Below are 6,821 nucleotides of genomic sequence, written 5' to 3' on the forward strand. Positions count from 1 at the left end.
TTTGGGGGGAGGAATACCCACTACTACGATCCGACAGTATACCTTTGCTTGTGACTTCGGTAACTTTGCGCAAGTAGTTGGTGGCTCCGACGGCAGACACTTTACTTGTGTGAGGAATTGGCTTGGTGGATGGGTTTACCGGAGCAGGTGATTTAGTAATGTACCTCTCCAACCCCTCTAGGCACGCCAAAATTTTTGTGAGGGCTGCACTGTCTTTAGTTTGTTCGGTTGTCCGACCCTCCTCACTACTGTCTGATAGCGGAAGGGTGGGCTGCGGAACACTCTGACCCTCGGAAATGCTATTGAGCGAACTAGGTTCTTCAACCATACAGTTCTGCATCTCCCTCCTCAATCGCTCAAGAATTCTATCTTCTACGGCGATGGCACTATCACTGCGGGCAATTTCCCTGCAAGTGTTCTCCAGGGCATCTAACCTGCCTAGTAGTTGTGATACGGTGGTCTGGTTGTCTATGCCATTTACCCCTTGCACTATTTCCCTTAATTCACCTACTTGTTCAGATAACTGGACGTAATCCCTATTGACCTGTTTTTCTAGCTCGTTACATTTGATTTCCAGGTTATTGATCCTGTCAGTGTTTGACCTAACCAGTGCTTCGGAAGTTTTTGTTGTTACATTGTGGATGGAGTCCAGTCTGGCCTGGAACTCCATACGAACAGCCTCCAGTTTCCTATGCATCTCTGCTGATGCCTGGATGACTTCCCTTCCCTGACTGTCAAGCTTTTGTCCTTGACTATCAATCTTTTGCCCCTGATTGTCAATCTTTTGACATTGGTCTTTGAGCATGGCAATGGTTAAGGCTAGTTGGGAGTCTCCACTACCACTGGGGGATGACATATGGCCAACTGGCCGTTCTAGTGACTTTGACCTGGTATCCATTTTAGTGAATCTGCTACCTCTGAGTCTCATAATCTCGTATAAAGGGGGGGAGTGTTTTTTATTAAATTGGTGTTCGTGTTGATTTGAGTTTATTTAAAGTTTGACGTTGAATATATATATACTATATCAAAAACAACAAAGACAAACGAGAGCCACGCTTTACGCGGCCACACGCAGACCCTATTCCACGTGTGGTGTTCCGTATAATAACAGGTATCCCTTGAGATACCTGTTAAGCAACAGACGAACTTTAGGCTAAATTTAATAAGCAATAACCAGAGGAGGACTTGGTAGGCTTATGATTCACTTCAATGATAGAAGGTTTGAACGACATATTTATTCATAAAAAACACCGCTTGTGGCATAGCTACCACCAAACACGAGCATTTCACTGTACATGACACACAAAAAAGATATACAAAAGATTCTGTACTTACATACCAGCCGTTTTCACATTATAATTTTCATACCTGGGGCCACACACACACGATTTCACCCTTCATAGCCACATCCCGACACATGTGCAATTTTGGGGTACACAACACTAAAAAATGGTAATTCGATGCTTCCTTGGTGTAACAAAGGCTTTGGAGGAGTGATAGATGAGTTTTCCTGGCTTTTCTTGCATGGATGACTGAGAACAACTTGGATATTTGTTGATATCCTATGGATGCTGTTATGGCGTCAGTTCTGCCGACCATGTGGTCTGGCTTTCCACTTTGGATGAGGGACACAAAACTCGCTATATTGCTGAAATTTTCCCTGGGATCATTAAATGCTGTTTTGGACACAATATCCCACTTGGTCACACACACTTAGGCCAGAGTTTACTATTACTGGACCTTAGATCCCTGTTTCCCTTATGCATCCTTTGTTGCTGGCACAGGCGGCCATTAACACACTGGATTCTGCCAGCAACTTCACAGGTGACCTGCTCTCAGGTGGGTCTGGAATACAAGTGAGCTTGAATAGCAAGCTCAGAACACAATAGGCCATCTGAAAGTCTGCTCTGTGACGTCACAGCCTTGAAGGCTTCTCATTGGCCAGCTGGAGTCCTTTGAGATCTTTCCTTGTCTGTAGGAGAAGTGCCACTTTCTCCCACCAGATGGCAGAGTTATCAATTGCTTAAAAAGTGTAAACAAAAGTGTTTTTTTCACCTTTTCTGGCTTAATTATGCCAGATAATTGCAAATGAGTTTACTTTTAGTAAATTAGGCATTATTTTACCTATGGGTAAATGTTATCTTTGATTTTCAATAAAGGATAAAAGATTTAATAAACATTTGATTAGGAGCACATGGTTTTTGTTATTAGAGATGGCTACTGTCAGCCTAAAAATTGTTGATTCTTTATAAATAAGGCACTTGTACCCCTCCCATGAGTGTAACAACTGGTTGGTAAACATTACCAATGATTCTAATTGGGTGGGGGGGTATAAGTCTCTGGGAAAATAGCTCTCACAAGCTTTCTCTGATGTTAACCTGATGGCCCTTGTACTTAGGTTGGTCTGTGGTTATTTGTGTGTGGGCATGTATGCCCAATGCTGATTGGTCATAACACACGCCTATGCGCGCATGTTCTTACTTAACAGAGCAATATTCAAAAAGAAATCACACATCGTATAATCGTGGGTACGGATGGGAGGAGGCCACAAGAAGAGTGGCCTGAGCGTTGTACTGATCACATCACCTCCGAGATCGAGAATGTGTACGGCCCTACCACCCACATCCCCTAGGTGCTTACATGGCACGGTACAATGCACAGGGGATAGCTTTACATTTTGTAACTTACCTATATAGTAAAGTTTGCAGGCAGCAATAATATTACAACTAAAAATATATTATGAAACAGTATAGGAATTACAAACCTATTATGATAAAGTGTAGGAATTACAAATCAAAACACATATCCTAAAACTTGCTCTTGATGAAAAAAAAGTGAAAGGCATGGCATGTTTTCAGGCAAGGAAACACTAATTTTTCGAAGGCCTTTTCAAACTTGTTAGTAAACACGTGTAATTATTTAAAATTCCTGTTTCATCTGATATTTTGTATTTATCGACCAATTGAAAGAAAAACTTTAGCTTGTCCTTCCAAAATATCGTTATATATATATATATATATATATATATATATATACGCAAATCCATAAACATCAATGTAATATGAATGTATATACCTTCTTCTTATCTCTGTTAATGTGTCATTGACAACTACAGCCTCAGGCAAGACAGCTGAGTGTGGAATGCAGAACAACAGACTGGTGAAAGTAGTGAAAGTGCTTGGAGAATTTTGCTGTCAGACGCGTGACAGACAAGTTCAATGCAGTCACGGTTTCTGGATGTAATGCAGTCAGTAGTCCAATGGCGTAACCAACATGGGGTCATCGTGCCCGGGCCCTTCCCGAAATTTTGCCAATTTAAACGCTCTAGAATGAAATTATTACATTGAATTAGTGCAGCCGTTCATTATAGACTTTTGACTGCTGATTTCGAAAATGACTAAATTTGCTTGATTGTCTAATGTTTAAATTGATTGTTAATGGATTGTATGTGCTATATGTAGGAACCTTATTTATCGATATAGCATATCAATGTATCATTTTTTGTCCGAAATTACTTATAAGTAGAGACCTCGATTTTTCGGTGTTATTTCACATTTTCAAAATTGGTGTTATTTTCCCAAAAAATCGAGTCTTTATTTTAGCACACTTTTCTGCTAAATATATATCTAAAATTATACTTTCATTGTAAATTTAAGCTAGCGTTTTACATTGTAAGTTACGTGAAGCACGCCTGTTCGCAAAAGTTTCATACCTTAGAAACGATTTTTGAGGCAGTTATTATCCACTATTACTTGCTCGACAAATACCGATATTGCGGCTTGCTTGTAAGGGTTGGTGACCACCCGATCAAAGCCAAAATCACATCACTTTGATCGGTGATGGAAAATGTTCCCATAGAACATACATTTACACGTGGTTTCACGTTGCTGTGGGAGATGTTCTATGTACAACACACACAGTTTCTTGTGATTGAGTTTTTGTTTGTTTGAGTTGGTGTTTTAAGTCCACTTTATGTACAGAAAGGCTAATCGGGACTGGACCTACAGTTTAAAGTGGTATCCGAACCACTATGTGCCTCCACCGGGTATCGAACTCGGGACCCCTTGATTACAAGGCAACGACGCTACCACTGCGCCATCGGGGAGGTCATTGATTGAATTTTGGAAAATAAATAAATGTGGTACATTTCATTCTTTAAACCTAAAACACAAGAATGGTGAATTTTTCGTTTTATAAACACAAAATGTTTTGAAATTCGCGAAAACGTCACAATTCGCATTTTATGTCAAATTCGCGTCATTTCGCGATTTCGAATGTATGAAAGATGTGTTCAGACATGCTGATATTTTACATATATTAAAGTGTTCACAAGATACTTGTAGGCTACGGAGGTTAGATGAACATTAAGTTTGAACTTGGCAATAGAAATTTTGTCATGTTTTTGATGTTACTATTAATACTTCGATTGCTCTTTTCGCATACGAGTGTAGGCTTTCTTAGAATGTAGTCCAGATTTTTCTTATAGACTTTCTGTGCTTGTCTTGAAAACAAGCATGCAATCAAATCTGGACGTGATTGATTTTCTGAAATCCTTGAACTTTATAAAACTCCCTTCTCCCATTAGATATTTTGTAAAGCAACACCTTAATATTTCCGTACATAAGCAGCTTATTAGAATTAGTAATGGCCAAAGTATTTTTCACTCAATGATAAACGTTTGTTAAATTGGTACCACAAACTGCGCAGTGGCCAAAGTTCGTGCCCCCTTTTATCGCCTGTAACTCATAAAAGAACCCTAGTTCAAACGGACTTGAGAGTGTAGATAAGAGTTTATTAATTTGCAGGATAGTCTACGTCATCTTGAGTAGTTATCAACAGAAGCCACCTTACACAAGTGTACGATAGAATCCTCCCAATTGGACAAAGGAAGACTTTCGTCAGCGAATATAATTTTATTTGTGTTGATTACACTATTGCTGACTATGGAAATATATTAGTTGACATGCTACCAGGCCCGTAGCTAGAATTGATCTCCAGGGGGGTGGGGCTCACGGGTTATCAGGGGGGGGGGCTTTGTGAACCAAGTCCATTTTTCAAAAGTTTTTACAGTGTTAAATGAAGGTAAATCATGTGTGTGTGTGTGTGGTGGTGGGGGGGGGGGTCATTAAGTTACATACAATTTAGAAATATACAAAAAATAAATATTTCTATATTATATTTTAAAACATCGCTGAAGTGTTAACTGACTGCCACTGAATCATCCCTTACTATACACTCCATACTACTTTTGATGATACAGATATTTATATCACACAAGAAAAAATGCACAATCTTCAATCACAATGCCTACAGTAGCCTACATTCCACCCCCGGCTGAAGCAATGAAACTCCCCTTCGTTCCCAAACCTTGGGATCTGTTGACCTTTGACGCAGATGACACCAAAGTCACAGATTTTTTATCTGAACAGGAGGTTGCAACAGGGGCAGCGAAGGTACGGATAAAGAATGTAATGGCTGCTGTTCATGTTAATTGAATTTATCCTTCACCAAAGTTGTGAGCAAAATAATATGTGCTGTCTACATTTTCACTCTTCACTGCAAACAAATTATACCAAACAGTTTTACCTGATGTCAAGGGCTGACAGCAGTGCCAGGAGGGCTTAAGGCAGTTCCAGGAGAGGCTTAAGGCAGTTCCAGGAGGGGGGGGGGGTTGAGCCCCCTGGCTACGGGCCTGCATGCTACACGTAGAAGGTAATTGTCAAAACCCATTTACATAGCCGGTTCTAGAAGTAATTTTCGGGAAGGGTATAGAATATGCTGTTGGCGTATGATAATAGATAACGCTGGAAATAAAATGTGCATATTTTACGACACATTAAATACAGCATATATCACATCAAAACAATTACAAGGGTTCAGTTTTTGGTCAGATAAACTAATCAGGACTACTTTCAAAGTGTAATCTTTCAAACCCAAGGACCATTTGAGGTGATTTCTTTTTTGAAATAGTAATAGTACTACGTTATTTACGTAGATTTTCAGCGAAAAATGCAGGCTCGACCAGGACTCGAACCCGGGTCTCTGGCAATCCGTGCCATTGCTCTACCACTGAGCTACCGAGCCGGCCTGGCTTCCCCTGCATTTTCGCTGGCGCTGTTTTACCTGTGTGAAATCGTCTCTGCAAGTGCTACTGCAACGGGATCTGTTGCCTTTGAAACACTATAGACGTCGACGTTGCCTGGTTCCTCCCAGCGTAGATATGGCAATCCATTAAATTAGGATTACTACGTACTACGTTATTTGTATTAACAAGGGATGAGCTTTCCTTATCCAAACTGTAACAAACATAGGGAATGTTTGGCCTAGAATACTCTCACTTTATGCTCATCAGTGAATGTTCTTGCCTTGTAATCAACAAGCCCCGGATTCGATTTCCGGCGTCGACCTCTTTAAGTGTCTATTAAATCCAGTACCCATTAATGTATTCGTGCTAATATTCGTTTTCTTCTTTTACTATCTGGAAATTCATTGCTCAAACATTTTTGTTCATTGTAATTTAATGCTATCAATACTTTTTCTTAGTATTTGGTCATCCCTTTTGTGAGGTGCAAGTATCCCCGTGGTTTTGGGCTCCTCACTTGAGAAAAGAAAAGGTTATTGAGAATTGTACTCCTTGTATTTAAAATTAAAGTAGCACAAGAATGATAAGGCACAACGAAAACGATTTCAACAATAAACCAGGCTATCGTACTTGCGTTGCAAAATTATATCAAGTAGGTTGTTGTTGTTGATTTAAAATTGTTTGGGTGCGTCGGCACTTAAGGCCATTTTGCACCCTTCTATGTATACGGGGAAATAGC

At 40.0% G+C, this 6,821-nt stretch overlaps 1 non-coding gene across 1 annotated transcript; it reads right to left on the minus strand.

Annotated features, from left to right (window-relative positions):
• Window positions 1-6,013: 6,013 nt before the first annotated feature.
• TRNAS-GGA (transfer RNA serine (anticodon GGA)) lies at window positions 6,014-6,084 on the minus strand. The gene has a single exon. It is a non-coding gene; the product is annotated as a tRNA-Ser (tRNA).
• Window positions 6,085-6,821: the final 737 nt, after the last annotated feature.

This window comes from Lepisma saccharinum, chromosome 14 (genome assembly GCF_977018435.1).
Source record: "Lepisma saccharinum chromosome 14, izLepSacc3.1, whole genome shotgun sequence".
NCBI lineage: Eukaryota > Metazoa > Arthropoda > Insecta > Zygentoma > Lepismatidae > Lepisma > Lepisma saccharinum.